This window comes from Tursiops truncatus, chromosome 3, assembly GCF_011762595.2.
Source record: "Tursiops truncatus isolate mTurTru1 chromosome 3, mTurTru1.mat.Y, whole genome shotgun sequence".
Classification (NCBI taxonomy): Eukaryota; Metazoa; Chordata; class Mammalia; order Artiodactyla; family Delphinidae; genus Tursiops; species Tursiops truncatus.
Genome location: NC_047036.1, coordinates 104,658,589 through 104,678,570, shown reverse-complemented (window position 1 = coordinate 104,678,570; position 19,982 = coordinate 104,658,589). Strand labels below are relative to the sequence as shown.

The window sequence follows — 19,982 nt, the reverse complement described above, 5'->3', positions numbered from 1 at the left end:
ATATACACTTTGATTATCACTTAATATGTGCAGCTTAGTATTATAGGGTTTTGGTTTTTTTGGCCTATGTCTGGTTCTATCACTTGATTATAAACTCCTCGTGGACCAAAACCATTATTTTACTCTGCAATCTCCACATAGCAAGTATTAAATAAGTGTTTGAAAAATGGATGAAAAGGCAGATACTATAGGTTCTTAGTATGCTGATTATCATACGAGGTACTCAGAATAAAAACATTAGGGTGGACCCAATAATAATCCCAGAGTGGACCCGGTAAGTTTACCCAGTAAATTATAACATTCAAACAATGTTAGTTCTTAAATAAACTTTCATCTCTGCATTACTTCCTGGAATTCCACACATGTATTCCGCAGTTGATTATTTCATGGAGGTAGTTCTTTTGCTAATAATAGTTGTTAACTGGTGGGCAGAACCTGGGAGATACCAGACCTTTTCTCCTAAATTGACTCCACGATGTCTTATTGTTGCTTGACTGAGGTTATGATTCTAATCTACAGTAGTGGCTCCCAACCTTGGCTGAGCATCAGAATCCCCTCCCTGGAGCTCTTTCAAGATACACATTATCCGGGTCCCACTTCCCAGATTATGATTCTGTACTTTGGGTAGGGGCCCAGGTGCTCACATGTTCTTAAGGCTATAATGATGTCTCTGATACACAGCCAGGTTCAAGAATTCCTATTTCAAAAGTTGCTCTGAGGTTAAAAAGAATTAATTTTATAGAGCATGTATGAGCACTTTACTCCTGGACTGTATTTTACTCACCGTGGGATCATGCCCATTAATACTACCTAACATTTATAAGGCACTTTTATTTGGAAAGAGCTTTGAAGTCATCTTTTGTTAGCTAGGCTTGCATGCTGGGTGACCTTGTACAAATCACATAATCCCTTAGTATCTTAAATTTCCTCAAATGTGAACTGTAGGCGGTAATACTGACCCACCCTCAAGGGGTACTGTGGAGACTAATCGGGGACTATAAGGCACTCAGCAAACATAAAAATGTTACATGCATGCTTATTAGATATGAAGTCCTAGTCACAGCCTTTAAAATGAGACAAATACCAAAATAAACTCTTAAACAAGACTTCTGCAACCTTCATTGTCAACTGAAACATCCTTTCCCAGCACTAAAGTACAGCAATTCTCTTTCCACTAAGACTAGTAAGCAGAAATAATCTGCAGTCACAAAGAAAGAGCTAATGATAGCAGCAAATAAATATATAAAACAGTCCTGAAATATAGTTTGTTAACCTTCTCATTTATCATTCATAATGCAATTAAAGATTATATCTATAAATACACTCTTCTGAAAAATATTCTTAGAAAACATTTGGGCATGTTCACACAAGTCTTTAAGCTGCTGCTGCATACTCACTGTTGATGTTAAGCTTGAAGCTGTTTCCAACATTGCTGATGGTTTTTAATGTGGTTATATTTAGCCTCCCCTGTCTCCCTCACGTGGCTGGAAGAATATATGGTCAAAATGAGACTTTGAGACCTATCTCAAGTTGGGGGTAGGTAAAAATGGGGAGGCAGAGGAACAGTCTCCAGCCTTGGAATCAGAGACAAATCTCATAAGGATGATGACCCACAACTAAGGACTCATTTGCACTATATTTTCAGCTTCTTGGAAAAGGTCAGAAAACAGACATGGTTTTTCTTTTTTTTCTATTTTGCTTTGAAAGGGCCACAAAAATTTCAAGGGCCAGGTCCAATTACATATTCCAGTTCCTTTACAATTGAATAGTTCCTGTGACTCTGAATGTGAATTAGTGCCCTCATGCCCACCACAGCAGATTTGAGCCAGGAATCCCAAGCAAGCATGAACTTTCTGGGGCCACTTGACATTGACCATGCTCTTTCCTCCTTGGGCCTCTGAGGGTTTTGGTTTTATTCCCAAGGGAAGTTGTCTCCTTTGATTAAGCTCAGGACCTGCTAACAATTAAATTTATTGAGTACTTATATCTGTGGATAATACTGTAATGCTTATTGTGGAGGCTACCAAGAGTTCCTTGATAGGCTTACAGGGTTGCTATAACTCAAGACCTTGGGTCCTTGAGTCAGGACAAGACCAACAACCTCCCCACAGAAACTCCTAGGGTTTGGTCAGCTGACATACTTGTTCCTTGGGGACTCCTAGACTGGCCTTTGGCAGACATCAAGTTGAAATGTCATTTAACTTCTCACACAACATTTTCTTACCTGCGATATCCCATTAGCCCTCTGTAAGAATTCAGAAGCTCCTGTGTAAAGAGCCTCCATACAGGAAGCCTATTGGTTGGGGAAATTATCTATTTTGCATAGTTATTATTTTTTAAATAAGGTTAATCCCAGCATGTTTCTACCTCAATAATCTTTGAGAGTCTCGGCATTTTTGCTGAACATCTTAAGGGGAGAAAGAGCCATGTAGGCTTCATTTCAATGGTTAGGAGAAATTAATGCTAATACATGCCTTCAATGGGATTCACTTGGTACTCTGAACACTTTCTTCCATCAATACGGAGAATCCCCAGAAGTACCCATGGTAGATTTTTCTTCTGTAAAGAGATGTAAAAGGTTACAATAAGTTGTCTGATTTCCTGTGAGTCTTTCAAAGTCCTGTTTTCTCCATATCTCAAGGTAAGGATGCCAGCTTTGCAGATCTAGAAGTCACAATATTATGAATTAGTTTCATCACTTTCCTCAGTGAAACACAGGTCACCACGTCTCAGCCCATTGCTTTACTTGAAATCAGAGGGAAAAGTCATGCATTTTAAGACAGGAGAAATCAGATACAATTTTCTGGTCTAGTGCTTGTTTCCCATATCTTTCACAGGAGATCCTTAAGATCTTAAGATCTGAGATGAAATTTAATCATCCTTACCTATTAACTGTACTTTCTTTCAACTTCTTAAAACACACACACACATACACACAAACAAACAAACATGGAGAAACACTCAACCATTTACTCATGAATCTATGGCTTGGGTCATAAAACACAATCTGGGCAAAGCCAAACAAGGCACTAGAGGGTCGAGAGATAGGAGAATGTTGTGTGTTGCATCTAGAATTTTTAAATGCCCCATTTTGGTGGTTCCCACTTGTCTTCATGCAGAAAGTCAAAACTGGCCTGTCATTTGTGGTAGATATTTACCCTGGAGGAAGACTTCCCTGACTGATCATGGATAGGCATTTTCAAAGAAAACTCTTCCACAAAACCAGATTGAGATAAAAAGCACCCTTGTTAACAGACGTTAAATTTTTATGTCACCTAAACATTCACCCACCTCCTTAGAGCATCTCTTTATTCCTTTACAGAAAGATTTAAGTAAGCAATCTTTTTCCTTGCTAAATATTTTTGGGTTAACAGTAATGCTTCTCTCACTTGTATTTTAGTCCTGATGATTAAACAGTAAAAATGCTAATTAGTAGCCTGTATCTGGAGAGAAAAAGCTATTTCTTGATGGGCAAAATTCAAGCTGAGATGGAGACCTCACAGGGCACTAAGATAAACAGGTTAGGTTACATGCTAAGGGGAAGGGATGAGGGATAGAATTGACCAACTCCAGAAAGAGATTCTGGTTTAGTGGAAACACTAAGCTGAGGTCAGAATGTATTAAAGATACTCACAAGACTAAAGTTATAAAAATGCAGACATTTATTGTTAATTGTAGGGCAGAGAGAATAGGGGGAAATAACCTATGTCTTTCTTTTTAACTTGGAGCTGACTTTAGATATGGAATAACTTACATGTTAAGAAATTAGATTTATTTCTAGCCTGTTTACTTTCTGTTTCTGGAAAGACAATGGCTAGAGTGAGGGGCATATTATTAGATGGGCATCCTGAGTACACTGTCCGGAATTTGCACTCATTCTCCTCATAAGTACATATCATGAGGAAGTGAAGAGTGCTCCTTTGGAATTCCTCATCTGTCAGTTATTACCTACATGATCGTTTTTTCATCCAGTTAAGGAGGGAAAAATAACATATATCTTGTTGGAATGCTGTGAAGTTTAGAAAAGCTGATGCATGGGAAAATACCTGGAAACTAAGCATATAATAATAGCACTCAGTACAAGTTAGAATAATGAGTGAATGGGAGAAGTCAGAAATGAGTCCAGTGCCCATTGCCCACAGGCTAAAATCTATATATTTAGCTGGGAATTCAGTGCCCTGGAAAATCTGCTCTTTTCCACTCTCCAGCCCTTTTTCCTCAACTGCCCTGCTTCAGTCAAACATTCTCTAATACATGTTGAATTTGCCCATCTTTGTGTCTCTGTGTCATTCCCACCACCCTCAGCCTCTATTTGCCAAAATTCTACCCATCTCTCAAGGGTCTCAAATCCCACTGTCTCTAGGAATCTTAGGGGACTCACCCTCTCCTCCTCTAAACCCTGTCTAGATCACTCTGGAAGACATAATCCACCAACCACTTATTGTCCCAGCAGACTGCAAGCTCCTGCAACGCAGGGGCCTCGTATACAGTACCCACCTCTGTACACCACAGACCATGGTGCCTTGCCAAGAGTAGGTGCTGAATAGACTCATGATTGAATGAATGCATGATTTGTCACCCTGCCTCTGTTGTGCTCTTGGACAAAACACTTTGCCTCTTTCAGTCTCAGCTGCCTCAGCTGGGAACAGAGGATAACAGCACGGATGTACACCCCAGGTGTGCTGTGAAGAGTAAATCCATGACTGAAAAGCAATTTGAAATGTAAAATGAAATGCTATATATAAATGTTACATAATCAAAATCATTTCCCTCTGTATTATGTTTTATTTGGCTTTATATCTTGGAATCCTTTGTGAGTTTCAGAATTTCACAGATGCAATACCATGCACATTAGCACCTAAATTCTCTTGGGTAATAAATGATTGTGTGTGTTATAGTGCATGGCTACTTCTCCCTGGTGGACTTACACATGAATTTGTCATAATTTGGGGTATTCATAATAAGTAATGATAGAATTCATTTCTAAGGGATCATCCATTTTTTTCCTTCTTTGGCTAGCCAGTTATCATTCCAATATTATTGCCTCAAGGGAACTAACTTCCTTTAAACCCAAACCCAGATGATGAGCACACTGTTTAGAAGCCCAAATCTTCTAGGAGCTTACAATCTAAGATCTGGAAATTGGTTTGAAGCACTTGTTTTCTATGGCCTTCTTTCTGCCAAACTCTGAATCCCTCATTTGCTTTGCTGTAATGTATGTGCTACCGAGTGCTCACTGTAGCCTGATTTTCTAGGTACCAGGAAAGGCTGTATTAGCCCACTCCACATGAAAGTAAGACAATGGTAGTTTTAAATGATATTTTCTTTCTTAGTATGTTCAAGGAAGAGGTTGCCTATAGAAAACTAAGATTTTTTGGAATATCTCCAGTACCTATAAAAAGAGAATTTTGACTTTTACTGCATAGCAGGATACTATTCCTGGAATAGTACTTCCACATAGATAGAAAGTGAGGAAGAGATGGCAGCAACATCGTAAGGTAGTCGTGAGGATCAAGTGAATCATTAGATGAAAAGGCTCAGAACAGTGCAGAGCATAAAGTAATTGCTCAATTAATATTAGAGGTTATTATTACTGTAGAGAGCCTACTATCAGCCTGGCCCTGTGCTGAGAGTTTGAGACTCTTGTTTGAGATGCATAACAAGCCAGTAAGAAAAACCTTATCACCTCCACCCCCACTCCATCTGGCTCTGAGAAACTAAGGTACTTGTCCAAGGTCTCAAAGTTAGGAAGCAGTTGGAAAGAAAATCCAACCCTTGGTCTATGGTATTTCCAGAGCCCATATTCTTTGTCCTGTTTCTTAGTAGTCTTACTGTTCCTATTTTTTACTTAGGTTGGGAGTCCATTTTTCCTCCCTGAGCACATGAGCCTCCCTTCCCCAATGTCTAATTCCTCAGTGTTACTCATTTTGTTATGAAATTTTTAAATTAAGACTATTTTTCTATTTTTCTATCTTCTGGTGTACTTCTGATCAGTCTGTCTAATTTTTATATCAGGCCATCTTCTCACGATCATTTTAGTCTTTTCATCAGACTTGTACTCACATAGTGGCATCCATTTTTAAGAAGTTTAATGTAGTTTTTCTTCTGGGGCATGTGTGAGGAAATCCCATGTTTCTGTGGAATAGAGGCTTCCCTTCCCCACCCATTTCTGTTATCATATTTTTTACTTAGTTGAGTCTGTAGCAATATAACTCTCATATGGAACAGTGGCATTTTCATTCAAATACGATAAGCTGTCATTGTTTTGTGGGTGGTATCACCCTGGCCACAGATATTGTGCCAGAGTACTCTCTTACAAAAATATCTCCTAGTTGTGGTGTACAAACTAACACCATACTTTAGTTTGCCAAAAACACCTACATGATATTTTGTAGTCTATATTACAATTAATATTTCAAAGTGCCTTATCATTAGTTATCTCTCCACTGTAGTTTCACAGGTGGGAAACTAAGGTATGGGGACTGTTAACGGCTTGCCCAAGGTCTCATAATGAACACAGAGCATAGCTGGTATTAGAATCTGCTACTTCTGACTGCATTTCTTTGCTCAACCTGTTCAAATTCTGAATAATTTTCCAAGCTGAATATATGTTAGGAGAGGTGGTAGACATGGGAAAGGGGGAAAATACTTTTCACTTAAGTAAAGCTTCTGAAACATTTGGTAATCAAAGAATAAGGATTGTAAGGGCGGTTTTCCCTCATTTCCATTCTTAGAATGAAAGGACAGTAATCCATTGAGATTAAAATGAACAGAAATTGTAAGTGTAAAAAGGAATTCTTCAGCCCCACCATTTTCCAGTTTCAACATCATTTTGTTCTCCATTTCAGCAGTTGGTACATTTACAGTGCTGTGTCACCATCATTATGGTGTCCGCCTTAAGCAGATAAACACAGTGGATTCTGCCACTGCTGTTTTACGACCAAGGAGGCAAGGGTGAACAGAGGTTAAGTGGCTGCCAGGAGCGCTCACCACAGCAGCCACTCAGATTAGAACCCACAGCTCCTATCAGTCACACCCTATTGAAATTTAGAAGGTCCCAAAATATTCTTTCAGTGTGAGAGGTGGATGACAGTGCCTGAAGGCAAATTTGCTCACCATCCACAAAGGGACCAGCCTTGCTTCCATGGTCCCACCTCAATCTTCTCATTCCCAAGCCATACCATAAACTTCCTCATTCCTTTGAGGGAAAGAACATTTCTTTTGGTGAAACTAAACAAGTGATTTCCAGGTCCAGATTTCCATGTTTTTTTGTTTGTCTAATACAGATAGGACCATAGTGAGTCCTTGTACAAGTAACAGGTCTAATTTTCCCTTGTAGAATATGGGGATGGCCCAAACTCAAGAGATCATTAGGGGGACTGGCAACAAATGGAGTAAGTCTGTGCCTGAGTGATAAGCTCCTGTCAAATACAATTACAACAGAACATGGTGTGGAAATATGAATTGTAATCTACAGTCTTCCAATGCCATCCATTCTATAAGGGAAAATGAGACCAGTTGCTTGTCCAGGAACCCATGACAGTAATGTCTGTATGAAACAAACAGAAAATCTTGGAAATTGGGACATGGAAGTCACTTGCTTAGTTGTAACTTATTTCCTAAAAAGAAACTTCCTATTTCCTTTTTTTTTTTAATTAATTAATTTATTTATTTTTGGCTGTGTTGGGTCTTTGTTGCTACGTGCGGGCTTTCTGTAGTTGCGGCGAGTGGGGGCTACTCTTCGTTGCGGTGCGCGGGCTTCTCATTGCGGTGGCTTCTCTTGTTGCGGAGCATGGCCTCTAGGCACATGGGCTCAGTAGTTGTGGCTCGCAGGCTCTAGAGTGCAGGCTCAGTAGTTGTGGCGCATGGGTTTAGTTGCTCCGTGGCATGTGGGATCTTCCTGGACCAGGGCTTGAGCCCGTGTCTCCTGCATTGGCAGGCGGATTCTTAACCACTGAGCCACCAGGGAAGTCCCCTATTTCCTTTTTTCATCATTTAACATAAATACTACATCAAGTACAGTCAACAGCCAATGTTTGACTCCTATTACCAAGGTGATTTTTAAAATAATCATTAGCATCTGTGAAAAACCTTCACAGGGTGTTAATATGGTAAACACTGTTGGCAAACTCCTTCTCCAGTCATATCCAGGAGTGGGAAAAAAAATCCAAGGAAATACATTTTTCCTCTATCCCCCATCCCGTCTTCAGCATAGAGAGACTTAGTATATATTCCATTCATGTGGTCTACATCTAATTCCTTGTGGGCAAAGGCCATTCTCCCAGGCCACTCCACGGCATGCTAAGCAACTGTTGGAATTAGATGGAATGGTCTTCCTTGCCTGTACCAGTCCTTTGGTTCATTAGATGAGGAAAGGTTTAAATATGCACAATTTCTGCATCACTAATCAATCTTTCAGGGTCTAATAAGGACTGTCCAGACCCTGATTTTCTTGCCCACCTGACTGTCTGCTTTTCCCCATTGAGACAGGGAGCTGAGGTGACACAATTTGAAACTGACTCCAAGCCAGAGCTCACCTCAGAGATCCAGGCTTCCCTGCTAGAGGGGCCATTTCACTACTTTTCAGCCATGGGACTTTTGCCTTCCTTCTGCCAATGACCCTCATCAGAACCTGCTCATGAGAGGTGGGCTACCTATGACGCAGGTCCTTATGGGGGCCAGGCAGCCACTAAAATAACACCTGTGGAGGTCCATACTCCCTCGTATATGATAGTCTGAATAGTTACCCATACTGAGAGACTAAAACCTTTAGGATTTCTGGGATCTGAGGCAGACAATGGTCAGTGGTGTCAGGGCACCAGGCTTGACCCCTCGCCTGCCATGCACATCTTCATTTTACTAACATGGGTTGGGTGTCTACCTGTGGCAGGTGCAGTTCTAGGCACACAGAGACCGCTCCCACGCCCAGTCTACAGTCGAGGGCTTGCTAACATTCTAGGCCTCAGTCTGGAAAGCAACACCCAGCTCCGCTCTTTGACTCTTGATACCCCCAGCTCCCTATGTATGTGTGCTGCAGCCAAGGTAAGGGCTTAAACCCCGGCTGAAGAGCTGATCCGCCGAGAAAACGAGCAGCAGCGACCGGAACGGCCAGGAAGGACAGAGCCCCCAAAGCCTTCCTTCGGGGCCACTCAGCCACGACTGACCCAGCGAGCTCAGGCTGCCTCCAGGCCCGCCACTACGGGGGTCTCTAAGCCAGGCCCAGGGGCTGCCGAAGTGGAGGGTGCGAGGGCGTGCAGAGTGCGACGGCCGGGGCTGGCTCTGCGGTGTTCCAGTCCGCGAAGACGGTCCTGGTCCGTCCGGCAGGCCCCAGGGACAGCGGCAGGGGGAGTCACCGCTGGGGATGCCATCCCGCCGGGCAGCCCGACCGTCCAGCGCCTGTGCCTCCCTTTCGCCCCCGGGCTCTGCGCAAGTGCCCGGGCGCCTTGAGTCGGGAAGGGAGCCTAGGCGTCTGGTAAGTCTCCGCTGCCGGTGGTGTGAAGGGCAGGGGTGAGGAGGGATGTGTCGCGAACCTTCCGGGGTTGCGGGCGGAACTGGAGTTTTGTTTCGGAGATAACCACCAGACCGCAATCAGAGCCTTTTCAGGGAGCCCGCAGCTCCCAGTTCCGGGCCCTGGCCTCCACTGGCGGCTGGGTGATCCGGCCCGGGACCCACCCTCTTTGGGTCTCAGTTTCCTCCGACTGCTGGGCCTCGTTTAGAGCCAAGTTCCGCACCATCTGAGGGCGCCAGGGGTGGGCGGTGTCGACCCAGTCTTGGCCCGCGCAGTGCTTGGGCTTCTTGCACCACAGCGCGCCGACATGCGGCGGCTCCGGGCCGCCCCAGACCCACATGGGCCCTCCGGGGCCGCCACTTCCCTTCCGAGGCGTCGGGGTCCCGCCGCAGCCGCCCCCACAGCGCCAGCCCAGAGCCCCGGTTCCTCACCTCAGCCAACTTCCCAGCCATGGGCGCGTCTCTCTGCCAGCCCTCGGCTGCCGGCGATTGGACGGCGGCGGCGGGGCGGAGCCGGGAGCTCGGCACCGCCCACGGCCGCCCCAGGCCCGGGCGCCATCCTGATTGGCTGTGGGATCCGCCAGGCACGCGTTGAAGAGCGCCCCGCCCATCGGGGCGGGCCCCTACCTGACCCCGCCCCTCATGCCCCCGGCCCCGCCTCCCTTCGGAGCCCGGTTGCTTCGGCCCTGCTGTCCGTCTCATTCGCTGAGCAGGTCCGTGAATTGTAAGCGCGCTCCAGGCAGCTGTTGAGCCGGGGCGGCCGCCAGGTTTCTGCTCCCTCCGAGGTGCCTGCCGCAGCCAATGTGCCCCGGTGGGCTAGGGCGAGAGCTGTCGCCGGTTCGGTGCAACTTGGGATTCAGGACCCGCAGCAGGGGCGTCGGTTTGCCATCTGGACTCGTCGACGAGGGTGAGTCGCCGCGCGCAAGGGGAGCGGCTCCTCTCGCGCTGTTCGGCAAATGGGGGACTGGACGCGTCCTGGCGCGCATCGATCTGTCCGTCCGAGCGTGTCGGCTATGGGGAGGTCAGGGCTGACGGGATTCACTCCTTGCCAGCACCCCCACTCCCGAACTTCTTGTTTCAAAGCGTCCCAACTCAGCCCGGGACGCGGCTCTGCGTTCGCAAGAACTTGGCATGTTGTAATTGCCATCATTAGGTGGGGTCCGGGGACGCGTCCCCTGGCCCTCTAGAGCGGCGACACGCGCGCTAGGGGCGGCCTTCGAGTCCAGTGGCGTGCAGACAGCAATTCCTAGATGGTTGAAGACGGGTTCCTGAAAAATTAACACGCGCCGGCGTCGGTGAGACGAGATAGTCCTGTGTATGTCTGATGCGTAGCCCGAGCCAGAGATCATCGGGCTCCGGGTGCATCTTTAGGGGTCAGAGAACTTTAGGACCAGTCGGGTTCCGTAGCAGGGGCTTCAGAGCTTTGCAATTATTGAAAGGAATTGACAGCGCGGATATTAAACTTTGTAATTACTTTTTATTAGCACTTGAATCCGCATCCCTCATGAGGTGCTCAGACCTCCATATCCACCTGCAAGGTGTGTCCAAAGGACTTCGTTAGGACCGGGGGTAACTGGTGACTGTCCCAGTGCAGGGAGGCCTCAGGGAATCCAAGAAGAGGCCGTGAAAACGACCACCAGGCTGGTCGGTTGGTGTTTGTTTGAGCACCTGTGTGTTTAAGTGATGAAGTTGTGACAGGAACTGACAGCAGAGGATACAAGGTTAAACCTGACACTTTATGTTTGTGACTCAGTCTGGGATAAATTTTTTTCTCTCTCTCTCATTGGTAAGGAGTAAAAGGAGCTGTTTTTTTTAGGGCAGTTACATACATGTAGTTTATATTATGTGTGGACTAAATAGAATTGAATGCAATATTTTCTTGTAATTCTTATTTGATGTGAATGAGAGCTTATTGAAAGTACTAGGTAGAGACTTGGCAACAGAATTGGGGAATATTTTGATCTTTGAGGATGTATAAAAACATTGAGATATATAGCTATGCATGCATATGTAGATGTGCCTACATATGTGTGTACTTATATGTGTGTGTATAAAATTGATAAGCGAATGAAATAGAGATATGGAGGGGGAAACAGCCTTGAACTTCCTCTGGGTAAGGAGATGGACCCTCTGATCTGTGGGGTGTATGATGAGTGTGTGTATAAGCATGTTTGGATCTTCCTAGTCTGTCTGGGTCAGTGTATGTCCGTGAACTTTACGAGCATTCAGTTCAATACCACTCCAAGCAGATTCCCAGTTCCTGTTTTATAGCCCAGCAGCCGCCAGCCGGCCCATCTGTTAAAACATAACATGTACACTTCAGTGGGAGCACTAGGGTGGAACGTGGGTAGGGGGCAACCCTTAGTAGAAACAACATGCTATAAACAAAGCCTGCCTCTCAAGTCCATTTTCATTCAGAATTCAGTCTGAACGTGTGATTTTTGGTGAGGGAGAAAACGAGTGTTTGATTCTTCAGAAATGGCAAACTGTATTTTATGAAGTAATTAATAGGCATGGTTTGGGAAGGAGGAGTATATAAGAGAAAAAAAAAATCCCTCTAGAAAAGAAATGTGGTGCTTGTCACATAACCATGCAACACTGGTTTACTGCTTTGCAGTAGCATTGTATATCAGAAACTGTTTCCTTTTGCTTCTTAAGAGAATGCATTAAAACTGAATTGTTTTGCACCAAAAAAAAAAAATCTTAACAGTAGTAAATAGAGCTTTATTATAGAGGCTATTTAATCTACTAGCTCTAGACTGCCTTGGTAATTCTAATGAAATGTATTTTTAGGAATTTATAACTTGAATATAAATTCATATTCAGCCTAATCACTAGTTGCAATGGTTCACAATTTATAGTTTAAAAAATAATAAGAATAAAAACCTTTATCACAAAACTTCTGATGACTAAAAGGGTATGGGAGGAGTATAACAGCTTATTAATTTCCTGCAGCAAACTGACTGATACTTAAAAAACTATAAATTCCTTTAACAGCATAATTACTTTTGGTGACAAAATAAAGGCAATATTTTTGAGAAGCACAGTTGATATTTTACCCAAGAATTTTATGCTCATAATTATATTTTAATAACTGTGTTTATTATATGTGGGTAGAAAATACTGGAATGGTTCTTAAGAGCTCATCACAAGTGTTGTTTTCATTTTTATGGTACTTAAACATTGGGGGAAAATATTCTAATCCCTAATCTGTGTCTTTGCATTTCTGATGGACTATGTAGACACAATAATTCTCCTACCTTGATATGGATCACCTGAGTCAACTGGGTTGCTCCTTAAAAATTCAGTTCATGGGCTGGACTCTGGTCTCCAAGATGAGATTCAGAAATCTGGGGTGGAACTTAGGAATCTGCATCTTTAACATGCACCCACAAGTGATTCTGATGTCAGGGATCCTCTCACCATATTTTGAGAAACGCTGGAATGGCATTTATGATATAAAAGAACAATTACAGTCTGTGAGTTGATTCAACAAAGAATTGTTCCAGAATTTCCAGGTGGCATTTACCAGCCATATGAAATTTATAGCTAATGTTTTAACTCTCTGTCCTCAACAATGGTACCTTTTGTTCTGTGTTCTGAAGTGTTTTTGGACTCCTTAGCAATCCCCTAACCAGGTTAGCCCCAATTCTAAGGAGGTCTGTCTCGGGAAGCAAGGTAGTTTGAGACCTCACCCCAGCCTGTTCCATTCCCTACTCCAGGTCCAGTGAGTTCCTGGGGTGCTCTGGGGTAACTTTGTCAGTCCTAACTCACATTGTTGGGCATTTCTCCCTGAAAGGTAGAAGAATCCCAGTCCTTGAGAGCCACCTTTTACTCACTAATACTCTTTCGAGCTTGGGGACTAGGACCTCAGCAGGGCTAGTACAGACTTATCTGAGGTCAAGGAGCTCCTTGGGAAGCTGCAGCTGATCTGCCTGTTGGTCGCGAGAGTGTCTCAGGCCACCTACGCAGAGGCCCAGGGAGTCTCATTTTCAGAAAGTCATCTTAGAAGTATTTTGAGGTGTCCAATTAATCGGATACATAGATTTTCTTAGCATCACAGGGAGAGGGGTTGAGAATTGATTGCCGCCTCTCCTTTCAAATCAGTGTGATTCTGGTGTATTAATTATTGCCAATTAGCTTTTTTATATGTAGTTTGATACTGACCTTCGGATTCTGTTCTCCCATCTCAGACTGGCATAGTTCTCAGTGTAAGACCCCTAGATAAAGTTTAAAAAAGGAAGGATCTGTCAGAAGTTGTTGCCCTTCCCTCTTTCTACCCTCCAGGTACCTAAAAAACAAATAACTTCTCTGAGGTCAGAAGTGCCCAGAATATTTACTTCCCTGATGACAAAAGGACCTGTATAGACTGGGACACTGAACTTAGATTCTTCCAGGCCACTGGATCATTAGTGGGGCTTTTATGGAGCAATTTATGTTCTGAGGAACACTTGGCAAGCATGTTTATAGCAACCTACGTGCTTATCTTAACAATCCTTCGAGTGCGAGGATTTTTTCCCACTTTGTTACAGATGAGCAGACAGCAGCCACAAAAGGATCATAATACAGTCATACCTCAGTATCCTTGGGGGATCGGTTCCAGGACCCCCACCCCTGCAGGTACTAAAATCCGGGGATACTCAAGCCCCTTATATAAAATTGCGGAGTGCAGTCAGCATTCCATATCTGCAGGTTCCTCATCCGTGGATACCGAGAGCCAACCCTATTTAGATTCTTTCACATTCAAGGATGACACCACTAACTGAGACGTTGCTCATGTGTTTTGAATTGTTTTTATTTAGCTTCGTGATGAGATGATAGACACGTGCTTAGTCATTCATATCATCTACAGGTCTTTTTTCACCTCTTAGAATTTTTTTATATTGACTGTGACCTTGGAACAGTTTTCTTTCTAAAGCTAACCACCATATATAATAATTGGTTCAATGATCCTGACCTTAACCATCCAGGCTTGACTTGGAATGGCAAGTAATTTGCAAAAGGTCAAAGAACCCAAAGGGAGCAAAGCCTATATGTAGAATTTGGGGGACTAATATTTTAGACCTGTACTCTTTGCCTATTGAGTCATGTTATGCTGCTAATAATGTCTTTACACTGACAAAAGGAACTTGCTTATATTTTATTTGCCCAGCTTCTGCATGATTGGATGGACCTAGAAAATTTCCAAAGCCTAAGGTATAATCACAGCACCTGATTATACAATGGTACTGATTTGTGCCCAGTTAAAAAACTACAGTAGAATGCTACTTTTCTGGAAAGTGGGCCACAGGTCATTACAAGCTTCTAAGCAACAATTCTCACTCTTTTTTTTTTTTTTTTTCCTTTTTTTGGCCATGGCATACTTTTGGCAAAATTCTTTGGCAAAAAGAATTTGACAAATTATTTTCAAGTTTTTGGCCCTTCTTTTCATACCCTTATTCCCATTGTGAAATCTACTTATAAAAAATTTATTTTTCAAATCAATCTGCCCTTTTAACAGCTCCTATTACTTAAATTTTAGCCATTTTGACTCTTTCTCCTCTATAATGCCCCCTTAAGCTCCTACATTCACTTTGGTTTTTTGGATCCAATAATACCTTCTACTCATAGAACACTCATTGAGCTATAGAAGTTCTACTCTAGCTTTAACTTTGTGGATTTAACTATAACAATATTAAGAAAAAAGAAGAAGAAGAAAGATAATATTAAAGTCATGTTGTTACATGTATCTTATTAGATATTCCCAACACAGTTTCTATGGGAAATTTAAGATCCAGATGAATGAAGTGACAGATTCACTCATCTGTGTCCTTACAGACACTCTTCTGATACAAGCTGAGAAATATAACTGAAGACAGCATCCTGGGTTACAGAAGAAAGACAAATATTAAGCTCTGAGAAAAGAACCGGCAAAAAGTGAAGGGTCACGGCTGGGATGGGATGGAGAGAGTGGTGGGAAAGAAATACCTCCAGTAAAATGCCAGATAGGGTGGTAAGAAATTTATAGAGGTGCTGATGGTTTGGGGATTCTTGGAGGCATTGATTCTGTTTTATATTGTCTTCACAACCTACTAGCCCTGCTTGCTTTAAATAATTTATTATAGCAGCAGGCCTTCCCCTGGTTAGTTTCTTTCTTTCTTTCTTTCTTTTTTTTAATAACTTTTTCCTTCTCATCTCTGAGTCTAATCAGAGGCATACATAATTGTGTGGCTGCCCTACACTATTTGGAAAATCCGTGATCAATATCGCTACATTATAAACCCATGGCTGCTCTGTTGTATTTTGCAGTGTTTTCTTCCCTGCTATATTAACTCAGTATCTATGTTTTAAACAATATTTTATTAATCTTCGCACACTGAGACTTCTGGGCTTATTCTTCTTGGCTGGAACTATCTTTTGAGTAATCCATCATCAGACCACCATTGATCTAATGATGTATTTATTGCTCACTATTGCAGCACTGGCAAGAAACCCAGTATGATTCTGAAAATTTGATTAAAAAGAAATCAAGTTTTTGCAAGACGTAGCCACCCGATTATGTTAGCAGCTGCCAAGTATATTTTATGCTAAAATATACACACACATTTCAAGTGAACAAAATGGGATCTTTTCAAAAGCTTTTACAACTTTTTGCTATGAAATAAGTATAACGAGAAGATGTCTTGTAATTAGAAAAATTACAAGTGCACTCCTCACCTCAGCCAAAGGTAGGGTATAGTATTTTTCAGATTATACCCCTAGACGCTAAATGGATAGGTTTATCTTTTTGATTGACAATAATAAAAACAGTGGTGATAAGAACTATCTCCTAGTCCTTGAACAATCTTCCAGGTAATCATTACAAATCAAAATGAATGGAAATGAATTATCAAGTAGTAATTGAATACCTATCATAGGTAGCACCTCTTCTCAGCTTAGCTAACTCAAAATGCAGTTCAAGTATTAGCACCTTTGGAAACCTTTTCCATGCCCTTCTTTGGCCTAGTTGTATACAGCCAGCAGAGTCCTTACGTCCTGTGATCCCCCCCTCTAGACTGGGAGCTCCTGGTCTGGGAGGGACCACACCTGTCATCTTGTAGCTTCTCAAGAGACAGTATTCAAGAAACAGTTGCTAGGTGCACTAGGGGCCGCAAAGAATTACAGGTGAACACCTGCAAGGCCTTAAAAGGACATGCACAGGACATTCACCGAAAGTCTGCATGGTAGTAATAACTGAATCATAGTCCCAGACTTTCTGCTTTAGCCCTAGTCTTAACAATTCATAAAACTATCATCCATGCCTGCCCCTTCCATGTTCAGAGTCTCTGCTCCATTCCTAACTTGCCTTCTTCTCTCACCGCCTCCCTGTTGTGTCTTCAAGAATGTCTCCAACTCCCCCCACACCCAGTCTAGGCCATCTCCCCTGGTTCCTTTGATGTTCCCATACCTGTTGTCATATCTTGACAAAGCAGCTGATTCATGGACCCCACTTTGAGACTTGGGACAGCTTTACTCTCACATCTTTTGAAGTCTCAGATGGCTTGGTCCCTTTTGCCATCCAGTGTAGGTGATGACCTAGCTTTGGCCATGGGAGGTTTGGGGGCCTTGGAGGAACTAGATGGTGCTGGGCCTAGAGGCTACTGAATGGGGAAACTTGGTATTTGTTTAAGTAAAGCTTTTTTTAAAAAAATAAATCCAGCAGATTTTTATTTCAGAGACTAACTTGTATAATATTTTTCATTGATAGACCACCTTTTGTTCAGGAAGTCTCCCTACATAGTCAGGTTTATGATGTAGTCTGAGGGCTTCGATAAGTACCAGCTCTCACCTCAGAGCTGGGTTACTGAGGTGTTGTTAAACCTACGTGTCCAGGTAGAGTTTATGGATCAGCTGAGTTAAGCGTAACTGCCTGAGGTCAGGGCCATTAGTATAGCCCTTTTATGTTAGATCCTAACGAGCTTTAAATGACTGCAAGAGATCAAGGACCCCTATCTTCTGTCTCATCTGGGAGATTAAGCCTCACTTAACATTGGTGCTTTCTTCTCATACCTGCCAAGAAAATATCACTAGAAAATTGACTGATTACATCTAAAAGTTATTTCAATGTTCAAGGCAGCAGAGAAGATGAGCCACCCTAGATTAGGTCATAGACTCAAATACTGGTTTCTTTTGGATCTTGTAAGTCAGGAGCACATGCCCCTGCATATCCTGGGGCTCTGCTTTCCCCTAGGAGCTGGGGCCTGGGAGGACTTGAGGGAGGCTTGGGTGAGGGGTGGAGGCAAACATCTGTGCAACACACAGGTCACCCTTCCCTGCAGTCAGTGGAGGTTCTCCCTGTGGTGCCTGACTCTGGCATTTTCTCAGATCTGCTTTTCAGCATCCCTAATAGCAAATCTTCTTCCTCTTACCCTTTGTGAACATGTTACCCAAACAGAGGTTCTCATAGTCGGAAAGTTCTCATCCTTAACCTTCTAAGTTTCCCTAATTTCAACTTCTCTCCTTCATTTAGCCCACCCTCCAATAATGTTTTCCTTTCTTTGACATTCTCTTTCCCTTCTGTTCAGGTAAGAACTCTACGTTATAAAAGCTCTTATAATCAGTGTTACCATTAATCTTTTTCCTGCAGGAGTAACTGCATTTTTGACCATTTTCAAAAAACTTTCCTAGAGCATTCCAGTGTGTCTTTCTGGTGCTAAGAAAAAGATCACAATAAGGCAGCTCCTGCTTGCTGGGATATTACATGCTCTGACAGCCTTACACAGTGCAAAAGTGATTAGCCTCACAAAACCTCAGTTTTCACCAACTTTACCCATGCTTGTCAATGACCGCCCCCCACCTGCCTAATCACTCTTACCACCTCCTGCTCACTTTTATATCATTAAGGAACAAGATTGGGACTTCCCTGGTGGCGCAGTGGTTAAGAATCCGCCTGCCAGTGCAGGGGACACAGGTTCGAGCCCTGGTCCAGGAAGATCCCACATGCCGCGAAGCACCTAACCCGTGCGCCACAACTATTGAGCCTCTGCTCTAGAACCCTCGAGCTACAACTACTGAGCCTGCGTGCGACAACTACTGAAGCCTGCGTGCCTAGAGACTGTGCTCCGCAACAAGAGAAGCCACCGCAATGAGAAGCCCGTGCACCTCAGTGAAGAGTAGCCCCTGCTCGCCGCAACTAGAGAAAGCCCATGCACAGCAACGAAGACCCAACGCAGCCAAAAATAAATAAATTAAATAAGTAAATTAAAAAAACAAAAACAACAAGAAACAAGATCACACATCTCTGCTAGCAATAGACATATTCATTACAACCAAGGAGATGAAGCTTTCTACAAAAGCCAAACCAGGCATACACAGAATAGGGAAAAGAGGGGTAGGGCTACCCTGATTTCTTTAAAAGCAGGACACATGAATTGATGCATCTTTTGTTGATAAGTTCTTAATTTGCTGTTTTAACAAACCCTGGCCTGCTTCTCTTTTGAGGCTGTGTGATTGTCTTATAGCTAATGTCAACAGTTGTCACTTTTTGTTTCCCTTCAGAATTATTGCCAGTGAGTTTCAGTTTCCTCTCCTTCATTTATTTAATTTTTATTTTTGGTGTTTCAGGTTGTTTTTCCTGATATACTTAAAGTGTATTGTTTCTGCCTCCTCCAGATATCTTTCTCCCACTTTCCTGCCCCTGACAGCCTCTCACAGCTAGACACCATCCTCACATTGAACGAATTTCCATTTTCACTGCAGATTAGTAGTGAAGACATTAAGTGGAATCCTGATAGTGACCCTTTCAAGAGCTAAGGCACCATTTACTATTCTGTTTTAATTATGATCTCTTAGCAAATTTTCACCAGTTATAATGTTCACCCTATTTTCTAAGTCATGTTTCTCAAATACTATACAAAATTATTAAATCTGTGTGCATTACAGTTTCTGCTCTCCATTAGGGACTAAATTTATAATTCTATAATTTTCTTGTAGGAAAAATGCTTATTAGACTGGAATGGTTACTTTGGTTTCAAGCCATACTGCTTTTTTGCTTATTGTGAATCATTAGGCGCTTATATAATCTTTCATTTTACTTCATTCCCATCCTCCACCAGCAGCTCCCCAAGCAGTAAGCCCACTGCATCCCTTCCCTACACAGTCAGTTATCATCTATCCTTTTTTCTAAGATGGATTTTTTATTTTACTGGTTCCTAATATTTTCCTAATTTTAAAATAACTCTACATAACTAAAACGAAAACAGGCAGTGTCCTATTATGATCATGGTAGTTCCTCTTTCCTGAAAAGGAATACCTCCTGCCTACAAATCACAATACTGCACCTCCTCTCTGGAGTGCTTCTGCCTGTGCCTGGGATCTGTGCTAGTCCCACGTGTTCTCTGTTGATATTCTTGTAATTAGATAAGGGTTCACAATTGGCAGCCTTATGGGAAAAAAAGACCAATAAGAGCTGTGCTTTATTTGGGTCTTGGGGGAAAAACAGATGTCCTAGGCAAGTG

General features: G+C 42.9%; 2 protein-coding genes across 10 annotated transcripts in view; one reads left to right on the top strand and one right to left on the bottom strand.

The window, feature by feature from the left end:
* The window catches only part of MEGF10 (multiple EGF like domains 10), a 372,223-nt gene extending 362,102 nt beyond the window's left edge, over positions 1 to 10,121 (bottom strand). For 2 of the 4 annotated variants that reach the window (XM_073802465.1, XM_019924338.3), the window contains exons 1-3: positions 9,940 to 10,118; positions 2,475 to 2,559; positions 1,398 to 1,484 (exon numbers count right to left, since the gene is read on the bottom strand). The gene's annotated coding sequence lies outside the window, so the exon portion shown is untranslated. Of the gene's footprint in view, positions 1 to 1,397; positions 1,485 to 2,474; positions 2,560 to 9,939 lie in introns of all 4 variants that reach the window. The other 2 variants (XM_073802466.1, XM_073802464.1) reach the window with 2 other exon arrangements.
* Positions 10,122 to 10,182: 61 nt separating this feature from the next.
* Positions 10,183 to 19,982, top strand: part of MARCHF3 (membrane associated ring-CH-type finger 3) — a 148,827-nt gene continuing 139,027 nt past the window's right edge. For 3 of the 6 annotated variants that reach the window (XM_073802469.1, XM_073802468.1, XM_073802470.1), the window contains exon 1: positions 10,185 to 10,414. The gene's annotated coding sequence lies outside the window, so the exon portion shown is untranslated. Of the gene's footprint in view, positions 10,415 to 19,982 lie in introns of all 6 variants that reach the window. The other 3 variants (XR_004525866.2, XM_019924332.3, XM_019924331.3) reach the window with 3 other exon arrangements.